This window comes from Lonchura striata, chromosome 3 (assembly GCF_050655825.1).
Source record: "Lonchura striata isolate lonStrDom1 chromosome 3, ASM5065582v1, whole genome shotgun sequence".
Lineage (NCBI taxonomy): Eukaryota > Metazoa > Chordata > Aves > Passeriformes > Estrildidae > Lonchura > Lonchura striata.
The window spans coordinates 77,320,179-77,334,666 of record NC_140705.1 but is presented as its reverse complement, the minus strand read 5'-3'; the positions used below and the strand labels follow the sequence as shown (position 1 = coordinate 77,334,666).

Genomic DNA, 14,488 nt, shown 5'->3' with positions numbered 1-14,488 from the left:
ATATTCTTTCTCTGACCTGCTGAGCTCTATCTATCAAGTCAGCCGTGGCATTCTGTCTGCCCTCCAGGGCAGTGTTTACATTTTATACTAAAATCTACATGTAGTATGTTTACAGTAATGTGCCAATATCTATCATTTATGTTAGACAGTGTGTCTCTGGCTTAAACCAATAGAAAAGTGTCACCATCATACCAAGACATGGAGGACAAGAAGGAGAAGAGGGTCAGGACACACCCAAATCCCTCCATCTTGTCCCCTTGAACCCCATTCTAAGAACCCCAAAATTCCACTTTTTCACCCTGTGTTAATTCAACAGTACTCAAAACCTTGTGGCTTGTAGTTCCTCACACAAATTTGGCAGTTTTTTCCACAGGCTAAAATCGAAGCCACAGTTGTTTTTGACTTCATGCCAAGGTCTCCAAGCCCTCTGCCAGGGTCTTGGGACAGCCAGGGCAGCCAGAGAGATGTCCTGGATTCCCACACTTCCCCTGCAGCTGACCCCTTTAGATTCTCTGCCTCAGTCTGTCAGCAGAGTCATCCTGTTCAGTCCTTTTTCCAGCCTATAAACATGACAGGACACTTCTCTATTTTCTCAGTTTCCATTACTTGCCACAAAGTGGGGAATGTTCCTGCAACATTTGAGGAAGCACAGATTTACCTGGAAGTCTCCCCACCTGCTCATGGGAGCAAGACGTCACTTCAAAACTCACCAGAATTCAGTCTGAGTTTTGAATGGGGTAGCTTAGGGCTGCCTCTTTCCCTCCTCAGCTACAGTACAGCCTCACTATGTCCATACATCTTACCCTCAGCTCCAGGATCACCTCTGCTTTGCTGAGCACCTCCATCAACAACAAACCTGCTGAACATTGATAAATGTGTGATAATCCATCTTCCTCCTCTTCATCCTCTGCAAATTCAGATGAGGGTGGCTAGGAGGAAGTTCTGCTACCTCTGGAACAGCACTGCTGATCTCTTCTCAGGGCTGATGGTGAAGCTGAGGTCACCCCATGAGATACAACTGCACACTCATGCACTACTGCTAACCTGAACAGCCTGCTGGCACCTTCACTCAGTGTGGTAGCTTCCTGGTCTAGCTAAGCTCTGAAGAGCTTATCTGCTCCAAAATTAATCTGGGGACTGGAAGGAAGTCTTGACTAGCTGTGCTCCTTGATCTGCACTTAGGGTCCCAAGCAGGGTAAGCTAACAGACTAAAAGCAGTTTGTGGGTATGTGCAATTTTAAATTTTATACATGTTCGTAATTATATGTACTATATATTTATATATGTATATAGTTACATACATATATAAAATATTTGTGTATAGTTACTGAGGAGAACTATAAGCATATCACTCAGAAAGCATCCAAATTATAACACCACTGCAGAAAGCTGCATCAGCTCTACTGAAGGCAATGGAACAATGAATCAGATTAATGTGCCATTTTCCTTGGGTAAAGAAGGATATTTACATGAAATACAGCATTTCAAAATGGTCAAGGGTGCTTTTAAGTCTGTGAAACATTGTTGTTTAAATATACGTGTAAAATTTCCTTTCATAGCTGGTAAGACAGTTGCTAGGGAGTTTACTAGCATGAGTGGTCTTTTCCAAATTAATTTTACACTTTAATTAGAATAAGTACTGTACTGCTAGAAGACAGAGAGAATATGGAAAGAGCATTAAGTTCATTCCAGTTCTAGGTTTCACAGGTAGGTATCATATGTTGTAAGGTGCACACACTATGGGAGTCCTAAGTACTGCTAACAATTCCATCTAGCTAGTGAGTTTATGTAAAATCATTGACCTTGATCTGAGGATAGACCTTTTTAACACAATCAATACAGGTGCAATCAGATAAGAACATTCTACTGTTTTATTAAAGTGCATCTAATTCAAAACTCAATAACTCTCACAAATCCTTAATCAGAGAAGACATCCTGGGAGGTATTTAGGTGAGTGATCTTATAACTCTTGCTCTCTCCTTGTTAGGATGGCATTTTACAAATAGACATGTCTGTTTCCCCCTAATCCTCCCTGCCATAATTCTTTCACTATACACCTGTGTTGATTATCACACATTTATCAAGTATTTTTGCCTTCATTTATTTAGAGAGACTGAGTCAAGTGACAGCTTCTCTTTACCCTGTCCCCGGCATGAGTGTGGCCAAGCATACAAATGCAGATGTGGCTCGATTGCTGGCATGCTGGATCCTGTGTTCTAATCCTTGGCTTAGATGTGTGACGTTATAGGAGGTATAGTGTTAATGCATGCTCTGTAGCTCAGGGTGGCCAGGGATAATAAAGGAAAACAGTCCATGTGCAGCATTATGTGGTAGTTTGAGCAGAAGGAAAGCCAAAGGCAATAACTGTATTTTTAGAAATTATTTGAGATCAAAATCATGCACACCAAATAAGACAAAATAACCACATGGCAGAGAGCTCTGAAAGCACTGCTTACAGTGAGGTAATTATTATTTTTTCCAGGTGATCCTCAGCATGTTCCTTGACAATGCCAAGCAAATTGTAATTTGGAGCAATTGAGCTGAAGGTAGATTTCTTTTTCAATCATTTAAGTTCGTATATGGCAAATATGAGGGGATCAGGTCTTCAGTGTAAGTGTGAATGGCTTCACATGCTTAACTAGACTCCTGGTTCCCTGCATGACACAAAACAGCCTTTAGCCAGTCCATAGAATAACATAAGAAAAAAAAATCAAATTGGTTTGTAACTATGTACAGAACAGAGAGGCTTAAGAGGCTGCAGCACTGCAACAGTCACCGTAACATAAGTCTCCAATGAAAAGAGAGGATGTCTGGATTGCGACTCCTTACAGTCAGGAATATTCCAGTTTGATTCTGATCCCTTTACTCCTTCAGACTTGAACCTTGAACTTTTATTCCAATAACTATATATTCGTTATTCTAATAACTTCTTCCTCACTCTATTTCTACCTCAGTTGTTTTAAGACCTAAGTTATTTGTTATCTTGTTCAAGATAATGCCACAAAGGACAAAACTACCAAGTTCCAATTCCCACATGCACAGACACACCAACGTCTGTGCTTTCCAGGAGCAGAATTTTGTGTCTCCTATTCCAGGTGGGCCAAAGTAATATCTCCTGTGGTAGAAACAGGATTTGAAAGGGGATGGACTGGTTGTGTTCTGCTCAAGTTCTGCTGTCTGGGAAAAACTCAATTATCATCTTTCTCTAGCAAAGAATGTGGCCTGGGTTATCTTCTGTTCTGAGGAGACAGACTGAGGCAAGCTTGTTGAACAACAGAGGGCCATGCAACCCTCCTGAAACTGGTTTGGTGATGCTACTACAGCTGCTGGCAGCAGAAGGAAAGAGCTGATCCTTCCCACCCAGCCAACACAGTATCAATTGCCATCATAGTTGTTCTGGCCTTCCCTTCTGTTCATACCAAGACCACAGATTTCCAGGTCTCTGATGCAGGCAAAGCAGGGCTTGCAGTTACTTTACTGTTTCTGGCTGCCTATTAAATTCGATGACTTTCTGCTTGGCTTGTGCTTCATCCCGACAGTCTCCATTGCTCTCCATGTTCATGCTCTCCAGAAGTATGCTTGCTCCATGCAGTGATGATAACTCAATGCTTCCTGAGGCACTGCAATACCTTTCAGATACAACATGATGCTGTGTTGTCTTAGCTTGGGTCCTGAGGTCACTGAATCATTAGCACTGGACAGTGCAAGACCTAGTCACTTGGTCACTGGCATCATCTTCTCCAAAATGCTGAGGTGATTTATCAGATTTCACATAACAACTGGAAATAAAGTACTGATGAAAGTGCTATGTATTTGCGTTTTTTTTTTTTTTCTGGTGGTTTGTTTGTTTGTCAAATATCTCTTTAAAACAGTTTTGAAAGATGTGCTGGACAGTGAAATGGTTAAATGCAAAGGCATGCTAAGTATCTTGGCCTTTGCCACAAAAAGCATTGCTGATTCAAGACATTACATAAAAGCTTCTGCTGCACTGCAATCTCTCAGTAGTTACTCTAGCTAGCCTTTTCACTCTCCTTCTGCAAGGCTAAATAATACCCTCTTTTTATTTTTGTAATCAAAATTTATGTCATGTAATCACTGAAAAGTACTTTTTGTGTGTTTCAACTTTGATAAATGCAGCTCCCATCACCAGTAGAACAGAAATAAAATTAAAATTTATCTCTGCACACTTCTGTGTACTGGGCCTGCAGTTCAAAAGCAGCTTTATTTTGGAGAGCTTGGTGAGGGGGAGATGATGGTGTTTGGATGTACACAACACTTTAGACGAAGAGTCAAAAAGGAAAATGTTATTTCTTAGTCCTAAAGGGAGAAACAACAGTCAAAGAGACTGAAAAACTGTCCAGATGCTGCATTATAGCCACAATGATATGTATTTATTCTGTATTAATAAAATAAAGCCATAGCCTCTGAGTGAGTTTGTGCTTTTTACTGATGTGTTGGGCTCTGAAGGATTCCCACCCCCAATGGAAAATAAGGATACAAGAGATCTAATTAAAAAGGGGAGCTTGAGAAGCACAAGACTTTAAACTCCTCTTCTACTTAATGGAATTTGCTGTGATGCTAAAATAGTATTCCCCCCTGTCATTCTGATAAGAAAAACATTAGTGAATATTTGATTTTTTTGTGGAACAATTTATGGTAATAATGAGTTTTTGAGAGAGAAAAAAAATGCTGAAAATGGTACAATCTCATTTAAAATGTGCATGAGTAAAACAGAGCAGATACACAAAGTGTTGCCTGCTACTTCAACAAGATACTTTTATTTTATGAGCTGCATGCCCTTTCAGCATAGTGCTCAACATGTACCATTTGTGTGTCTCAACCCCACTCTTACTGCAAACTCCTTTCTTTATATAATTTGGACATTGGGACTGTATGAATTGTCAGGTTTCAGCTCCTATTCAGCAATTCAAAACTGCATGATCAGGTGTCAGTGCGCAGAAAATTCTCCCTATCTTTGCAACTGATTCTCAGACATGGCATCAAAGACATGGCAATCACTTCTAGTTGAAATGTGAACAGCTGAGCAGCCATTTATGCTGGATATCTTAAACTTATGAATTCAATTTGCACTTACAAGACTGAAGTCCAGGCAAGAAAGTGCAGAAGACACACCAGAGATGAATGGACTTAGAAGGATTTTTTTTTTGTTGTTGTTGTTTTTTTTTGTTTTGTTTTGTTTTGTGTTTTTTGCTATCAATACATCCATTGCTGAAGTGGGTGCTGTAAAGAGAGATGTCTCCTGGTACATTTTGCTTTAGAAAAGTTGATGAGAAAACAGCTTTATCTTGCTTGAGGATGAGCTGAAGAGTAACTAAGCTTCTAAAGTCTTGCTCTGGCAAGGACACTCTCTATACTATATACATTGACCTCCCTTTGAGTTTTTTCTTGGTAAAATGAAAATAATCCTGAACTTGCAAGCTTTATTAACAGGAATATGTCACTGAAGAGAAGAGGAACTTTGGTGCATGCTGGGATCAGCAGGAAAATTTTCAGTCATTCCAGTAGGTCAGGTCACATTGTCAGTATGGGAAGCTGTAAAATAAGTTTTCTTGTCCAAATTAGACCGATGGATTACTTTGGATATTCTCTGGGAAGCAAAGATGTAGTTGTCCTGTCACATCTTCTCGGGAGCACTGTTTTTCTCAAAGTTTAATGGCAAGTTTCTGTAGAGGAATGGACTGAATTTATATTCTTGATATGTTGTTTCTACCTTGGACTCTCTGTTCAGCAGACCCTGCCCACACTCCAGAATGTCCTGGCCCTTTTAGATGTCTGTGAGTGTGACTTGAGGAAGGTGTGTGGGGCAGGAATGGGGGGAGAGCTACTTTTTGCCCCCATAAACTCTTCTTTGTCATAATGCTGTGTTAATGTTATGATGGCCTTTATCAGAGGACATCTCTAGAAAACTCCAAGGTGAATCTGGCTCAGCCTTTGCAAATTTCTGTGTGCATTTTTAGCATTACCACTATTTTTCTTTTGCTGGTTATGAATGAAGATTCCCAGATTACCTGAAGGTCGTAGCTCAAAAAAAACCCTTAAAGAACCAAAAAAATTCACTGAGTTTTTCATCAGCATGAGAGGATAATTTTGTTTTTCTGTCTTTAAAAATCAGAAGTATAACCATGTCTTCTACGGTTTGGGTCACATAGTTGAACACACATGTAGACATTACAGCAGGGATACAATTTTCCTGCAGATGTTATTAAGGTGATTTTTACTTTATTTTGTGAGCCAGAGATTCTCAATGTTATAGTTTAATGACAAATGAATGTGAATGATGAATGTCAAATGAAAGATCTTTTTGTTATAGCTGTGTTGTCTTATTTTTATAAAAGCATTTAAAAAATAAAAATAAAGCAGGGTATAAGTATATGTTCCTTTCCTCAGAATGAATCATATAAGCCCTTTGTACTCTGTTGAGTGATTAAATGAAAATGACTTTGGCCAGTGAAGACATGAAATGGATTTTTGTCACTGAGCAAGCCTACTGAAATGACTCTGTTTCACAGAGCCAGCAGCATGATGTTTAAATGGAGTTTGTTTTGGAGAACGGGTCACTCTGGGGCAGGTTTGCTCACATAAACTACAAACAAATGTAGGTTGAAGAAAACAATAAATGTGAGCTGTCAGAAGATCTTATTAAGAATTTGCAGAAGATCTTACTCTTAAGTAGGATGGAGGAAAGAAATATGTCACAAGCAAAGGCCTCACTATCTTCATGGTTAGCCTTTGTCCCAGCCAAAAATGTAGGACACATTTAATATAATCTCACTGTATAATGTAATCAGACTGTCTGAGGGATATCTTACGCTACTCTGATAGTCAACAATCAAGAGTGGTCAAGGACAGTCAAATTGTTTTATTGTGCATAACTTGGCAAGGGCTAAGAAAAACGTGTATGAATTTAATGGCTCAAGGCTTTTATTACTTTCCCAGTAAGTGATTTTAAAAATGTACTTCCTTACCTTTGTGTCAAATGCAAAGTGAAATGGATAGCCTTAAAACTCATAAGTTAGAGAAAGAAAGAATAACATTCCTCAGATGCCAGCCTGCAAATTCAGGTCCTGAAGAGGATTTGAAGTCCAGCAAAGAATGTCCTAGAAAACTCAGGACAGCTGTAAAGGGTGACACTACAGGATGCATATCAATTCACGTTCAACAGACCTGATATTAGAGGACAAACTCATGGAAATTTCAGTAAACACACAAAGTGACGAAAAACTCCTGCTCTGCTGCTCTATAGGTACCATAGATGTCCTGTCCACCTCCTTTAACATTCCTTTAATGGAGAGAAGTCCAGAGGGAATGAATCAGAAAAAAAAAATGGATTTGCATGATTCATCTATGAGAATGAGAACAAATATTTGATTTGGGAGAGAAGTAGCAAGTTTGGGGAAATGCATTCCTATTCTATAGAACTGAAGTTTTTTCCCTGAATTATCATGAGATTGAGGATACAAGAAGCAAGCCAGAATTAATTTTTTTCCCTTTGATTACAAGGCCCAGGTTACAATGTTAGTAAAGTGAAACTTGGGTGAGTGATTTAATTTTTATTAAAATTCTGCTAGCACAATAGAACTAGAAATATTGCTGATACTAGTTTTGGAAATAATTATACTGACCAATACAGTGCACTTTTAAAGAATTTGTAAATGTTCTCTTTTGTGTATGTCAGGCAGCCAGAACATTTCTTTTGTCAACCCACAACAGTGCCCCCAAGTGTAGAGATTATTTTGTTGATTTGAGATCATAAAGAGCATGACTAGCTGGAGTACAGCTACCCAAAGTACTCTTTAAGCAGGAAGTCCCAGCTGGCATGTCACAACTCCTGCATGAGTGCTACACAGTCTCTGTCAACTGAGAACAACAAAACTTGGTTTTAATTTGTGTCATAAAAAAGCACAGCTCTGGTGCCCAGCCTCAGATAAGATTTGCCATTGAGTCAGCATTGGTCAAAAAGGCAGGGTGTTGTAGTGTGTAAATTTATTGTCTTGAATGTTCTGTCATTTTATGGTATGTTCGAGTGCCCCCCAAGTTATTCCAGGTGGTTTTTCCCCATGTTATGCCCACCTACCCAACTGTCCTTCATAGAATCCCCTCCCTACTTTCCTCATTCTTCCCTGTTGGTCAAGGCAAGCCAGCCTCTTTACCCGGTCCATTACCCCAAACCCTTTTTTCTGGAAAGTTCCACCCTGGAAGGTGCCCATTGGTTGTATGTCCACCCCCTGTTTTGAAAGACTTTAAAATCCTGGGCACAGGTGTGCTGGAGGATGTTTTTGCTTGTGTTCCTGTCTGGTGTTTAACTGCTGTGCTCCTTTCCCTTGCCTTTTCCAATAAATTTGCTGGACTTTGCACTGCAGAAGAGCCTCCCCTCTCTCCTTTACTCAGTCCTTGTTGCTCCTTCAAGGAGTCTCTGCAGCTGGGCATCTTGCTCAGAGGCTGTCGCTCAGGCAGGACCCCAGCCTGGCCAGTTCCCACTCTTGCCACTGGCCCTGGGGCATCACAGAACTAGTCTGGGCTATGGAGGACAGTGGCAGCAGAACTCCTCCAGTTAGAACACAACCTGCAGAAACAGCCGAGCTTTTCAAAGACAAGTTTGGTCTTTGACCAAACCCTGTGCATCTTGTAAAACTTGACAGGATCATGTTGAAAAGGCTTTAATGCAGGATTTTGTGGAAGTGACCATTGACTTCAGAATATTCACAGACATGTGAGGTAGGTTGGCTGACTTCTGTCAGGAGATATGTCCTGGAGGCATTGCTAGAGATATTTCTTCTTGTGGAAACAGACATGAACATTGAAGATTAATTTGTAGTCCAGTTTTTTTTTCTAGATTATCTCTTACTTTTATCATGAGCTTGACATCTTTCATATGGTCTTCATAAATTTATACTGCACAGTTAAAGTTCTTTGAAGAGTTTAAAGCAGAATTGAAATATTTTAAAGGACTTTATAATGACACATTGGAAGCACAGAAAATCCCTTGATAGCCTAAATGTATGGAAACATTCTAGAGTACAAATGAGTTAGAGATTAATTCATGGCACCTTGTGCAAGCTTGGGGAATTCTATGTGTTTGAAATAGTTCCATAGTACAAGCAATCTGCTGGACAGTAAAAATGTCCTCTCAGCCCATCCTCACTTCCCAAAATGAGTGTTTAGGGGAAGGAATCTTTCTTCCTTTGCTGTCTTCCCCATTGCAGCCTTTTTATTGTCAAAGAGGTTGAAGAAGTTGTAGGACAATCCTCTGTATACTGAAAGTTATGGATAACATGTCATAATAAGAATTCAGAACCAGGAAAAAGACTGGTTCACATTTAAGAGATTGTAGGCTAAAAAATGGCTAAATGCAGCTAGCTATAGAAGGAAGGTTTAGGTTTATGCATCTGCTGGGACAAGTGACCAAAATGCCCAAAATGTCCCATGGTAGTTAGAATCAGGAAAACATTTCCTTAGATGCCAAATTGAAATTAAATCAGGACTTGGAAGCAGGTTTGCATCTTTTGTTTGAAAGAACAGCTTGAACTAAACAGGGTATTTTTAGAATCAAAAAGAACCTCTATATGGTGTCATTACTGGAGAATCTTCAACTGTCCTCCACTCTACTTTTTATTTCTAAGAGAAAGGACAGCAGGACTGGGGATTCTGGGACCATTCAGATGTCTCCTCTTCCTCCAAATCATTAGCAAAAGCTGAAACTGGTATTTTCCTCAGGGAATAATCTTTTTATTTATGTATTTTTTACTACATCTGTAGAAGAACTCTGTGAAATAGCTTTTACCTTTCCCAGTACTCCCTTTGATTGAAACCAATTACATCCTCTTGCAGAGACTTGAGGCTGAGAAAGTCCATGTGCTACTGAGTGATGGGTTCACTTTTGTGGTGGGTTAGTTTTGACAAACACCCAAATTTCCATCCAGCTGCTCACTCATAACCCTTCTCCACGAGGCCTAGGAGAAAATAGGATAAGAAAGCTCATTGGTCAACATAAAGACAGGGAAATTGCTCACCAATTACTGTTGTAGGCAATACAAGCTTGACTTGGAGAAAGTTAATTTAATTTATTGCCAATTAGAATAGAATCTAGCAGTAAGACACAAGCAGATACAAAGATATATCCTCCCATCCCCTTCTCTTCTCTCCCCTCCCTTCTTCTCTCCAGACTCCTGTACATGGTCCCCAAGTGGTGTCGGAGGGCAGTTAGTGGCAGAACCCAGAGGTTTGGTGATTTCTCTCTCCTGCTCTTTTCCTCTCACACTTTTCCTGTGCTTTCATGCAGATTCTCCTTCCTGTCTTCAGTATCTCGGGAAATATCTATTTCTTCCTGGGCTCTTCATGGGCTGCAGTTCCTTCAGTTGTACCTGCTCCTACTCTGACCTTGATGTTCCCTCTGGTGTTTCTCATTGCTTTTAGTTCTCCTCTCTCTGTGTTACCTTATCACAGAGGCACATTCTGAACTTGTCTGTGTCCTGCAGTGGGTCTGGTGGAACCAGCTAGAGCTGGCTGTGTCTGCCATGGGTCATCTCCTCATCTCTTGGATCAGACTCATCTCTGTAATCCTGTCTTTGCCAACAACTTGCTGTGGATCCTCAACACAACTTTGAAGTTAGGAAAGTGAGGCAAATGTTTGTCTGTTCTTGCCAGTTAGCTTTGGAAAATGAACAGTTTTGCTCACTACACTGTGGCTATACTTCTCTGTGACAAGACTTTATGGTAAACAGGAGAGCTTTTTGTTCTATTGGTAATTAGATCTAATTGTTTTAAGTGTCCCGTTCAATTCAAAGCATGCAGTGACTCACCCAGCCTGCACCCCTTGTCTTGCTGTGTTCCAGGAGAGCTTTTGTTAGTCCTGCAGCTATGGGGATTTGGGCAGGTGGAACATAGCTGGACTTCTTGGCGTTCCTATCTGAAAGCGCTCCCTGCTTTTCCTACTTAAAAAAAATATAGAACTCTTTCCTAAAACAGTGTTGCCAAGCACCTTTGGGTGATTGTTTTAGATTCTTCATGAATACCACTTTCTGACCACTAACCTTCTACCGAGACTGTGCTGGATTTATTTGAGCTATGGGAGAACAACTGGCAGACAGCTGATGAAAGAGTTGCTGTGAGGTGGGCATAGGAGCTACTGCCTCACCATTTTCTTTGTGAAGACTAAAGGTGCAAGGGTGTCAATCATCTTCTATGTAAAGGTCTGAAAAGGCTCTCAGAGCTCAGTATTTTTAGCTCTTTAACAGATTATCTTTTATTTTTAGAGGTAACAGTAGCTCTTAGGTTAAGAGAGAGACAAAAGCTTCATTAGTTTTGGAATTTCAAATGAACACAGTATGGGATTGAGAAGATTTTTTTTTTTCCACAGGAACCTGAAGAGTGGTTTAAAGGATGTTGTGAAAAAGAAGGGAAAACCTCCAACTGAGGGGGTCTCTGTGCTCACAATATACATACAATAGGAGATATTTGTTGAAATATTTTCTTTTTTCTGTAGTGGGGATTTTGCTGAGGGAATGTCATCTCTTTACTCTCCTCCACACTCCTTCTGTTCTGTTTTTTATGCTTACCTCATCCAGGTTTTTGTTGTTGTTGTTGTTGTTATTTATTTTGAGGGCTATTCAGGGTGTTATTTGTTTGAGTTCCCCCTCTAGCATGTGATAAATTCAACCACTTTTCTTACAGATTCCTTGCATCAGGAAACTGGATCTCTACCATGATAGTGTTTGGGAATGGAAGCACTTTTTTTTTTTTTGTTGTTGAAGACTTTGTGTTAAAACTCAACTTTTGAAGAAGATCACTGATGCAAGATGCTCATCCAGCAGATCCTGAGTGTATCAATAAATTAAGTGGCAGCTCGAAGAGAGAACACTTGGGACAGAGAGGACCAGGCACTTTGGTGTCTACTCAGGAGCATTGCATTTCCATGTGGCATTTTGCTTTTTTGTCTGGGGAATGCTTTTTGCAGGAGCTCCATCTGCTTAGTTTGCCATAACTGAATTACTGCTGAAATCTTCTTCTTTTGTACTTTCTATAACGTGCAAAAGAAAAAGAAAGGAAGCATAAAAATGTATATTAGAATTACACTGAGCACATTTCTTTTGAAACTATAATTTATAAAAATGAGTACATTTGATTTTGCAATTATAAATTATGAAATAAATGCATTAGTTAAGAAGTGAAGCTTTCAAAGGTGCTAATTATTAACCAAATGCATTTACAGTGTTTTAATGACCACTTTTTCACAGTGTGTTAATATCCATTAGCTATATTCATATACTAGTAATGCTAATATTATGCAAAGCCATTAGTTAGCTTCAAAGTCAATAATGGATGATACTGATTCCAAGCCTCCACTGCATTAAAAGATATATACTTTTTGGGTTTTTTTTTTTTTGGGTTTTTTTTTTTTTTTGATAGAGTGTGAAATTTAACCTGAGTTTTCATTTGGATATTGTCAATGAATCTGTTTCTGCAGATTACATAGGTGGATGTGGAGTCAGTTCTTGAGAGCCGATGGACAAAAATACTGATCTGCCTCTGTCTACTCAAAAGCAGAAATTGGGTTCAAAATAAACTGCCCTGCCTTCAGAGGAGGGCTTTGAATATATCTCTTTATGGACTTTATCTCAGCTGCCTTGTAGATAGAACTCCTTCACTAGTAATTTCTCATTAAGAAGTTTTAGCAACACTTCTTAGACAAGATGTTTTTAAGGAAAACTCTGGAATATTTCATTCACTACATTATCTGAATGGATTTTCAGATAGTTGAACCTGTTATTCTTCCTTTCAAAAACATTCACTGTTATTTTGTCAAATATCTCTCTAATATGTAATCATTGTTCGGGTGGCGGATTGAACTAGGAATGGTTATGTATGTGCTGCATTTTGCTCCTTGCTTTAGCAAAACTTGAAAGTCAAATATTTTATGATACTGATATCAGGAGATTTTTATGCTGCTAGTAAAATGTGTGCATTGTTTTAGAGGCTGGATTGTAAAACTAACCACATATCTTGTAAATCGACAAACAGAAAGAAGAAACCTCAGTGGTTGTCTCAAATATTAAGTATACAGATTTTAGTAATAGGGTGTCTATGTTTAATTTTTAATTTATTTAGCCAAAATATCTATTCTCACTTAAGGCTTACAAGATGCAAATATTCAAAAAATCTTTAATACAGAACATATACACAGAGATTTGACTTTCAGTTTGGTATCTTTCATCTGCTTCATCTTCTTTTGCAGGGCATTGACTTCTGGGAATAAACTGCTCTCAGCTGAAAAATGAACCCTTAGCCCATGTGTTCATGGAATGGATTGAGTTCATTGTGGTGCTGATTTACTGTAACTAGATGCAAGATTGATGCATCCAGGAGAAACCATTCCACGTATCTCATCTGTCTCTGGAACTGCCCCTTTAATCTCTTTACTAGATTTGATTGTTCTCTAACAAACCAGCAGATACCTCTAGAGCAGGTGAGATTTTTCTTTCTGTGAAAGACTCAGATCGGATGAGCAGAGTTATTGTGGACAGGACAGATTAAAATGTCTCAACTTGGTGTTAGCATCAGCAGAAATGGGTTTGGGGAAAAACTCCTTTGTCTTCTTATTCTTGCACAGACGACAGGAAAAATGGAGTGGAGGGTAAGAGCCCATGATGTATCCTCCTCTTGTGGTCCCAATGCTCTGTTCCTTTGTTCTCCTTCAGGCTGTGATGTGAAGACTGACTCATGGTGGGACTTTTGCTGAGGTGTGGATTTGGGGCTAGGAGGTCCCGTAAAGAAAATAAAAGCATTATGCAGCACAGTTTGAAAGTTGATGGCCAATACAGCTCTGTGAATGATCATGGAGTGATTCCTCGCCAAAGTGAACTAAATCAGAAGTAACTCCATTAAAGCAGGCAGATTAAAACCTTTTTGGAGGAGATTAGAAGTGGCCCCTGTGTGGGAAAACACAAAGTACTTCAGATAATTGTGTGGAGAGCAGGGAGCAGAAAAAAATTAATATCCTGACAGAAATCTTGATAACCTGGAAAATTTGGTGAAATGTAAACATCCTTTTTTGAAAAAACAAAAAAGACTCCAGACAATCTCTTGACATTTAAGGAAGACTTGATCTCCTAATAAAAAAAACCTAACATATCTGAATAAAGCTTGTGGAGGTTCCTTAGGGAAGGAAGAGCATGCATAAGACCAATCCTTCTTTGGTGCTGGGGAGGAAGGGACTGCAGGCTTGGGAGGAATCACACAGAAGAACAATTACAACTTTTTATTTCATCCAGTGAAGTCAGTGGCCTGGACTTAGCTCCACTGATCAGAGGACACTTCTAATAACACCAAGGCTGTGGGTTCAATCCCTGTATAGGCCATTTACTGAAGAGTTGGGCTTGATGATACTCTTGACCTCCTTCCAACTCAGAATATTCTGTGAATCTGTGAAAAATTTATTCATAAAAAATGCTCCTACAGAAAAAGGAAGATG

The 14,488-nt window shown here is 39.4% G+C and overlaps 1 long non-coding RNA gene across 25 annotated transcripts in view; it reads left to right on the top strand.

The window, feature by feature from the left end:
* The window catches only part of LOC110477926 (uncharacterized), a 306,989-nt gene that overhangs the window by 202,652 nt on the left and 89,849 nt on the right, over nt 1-14,488 (top strand). For all 25 annotated transcript variants that reach the window (XR_014954343.1, XR_014954361.1, XR_014954356.1 and 22 more), the window contains one exon: nt 13,253-13,483. This is a non-coding gene — a long non-coding RNA (uncharacterized LOC110477926). The remainder of the gene's footprint in view (nt 1-13,252; nt 13,484-14,488) is intronic.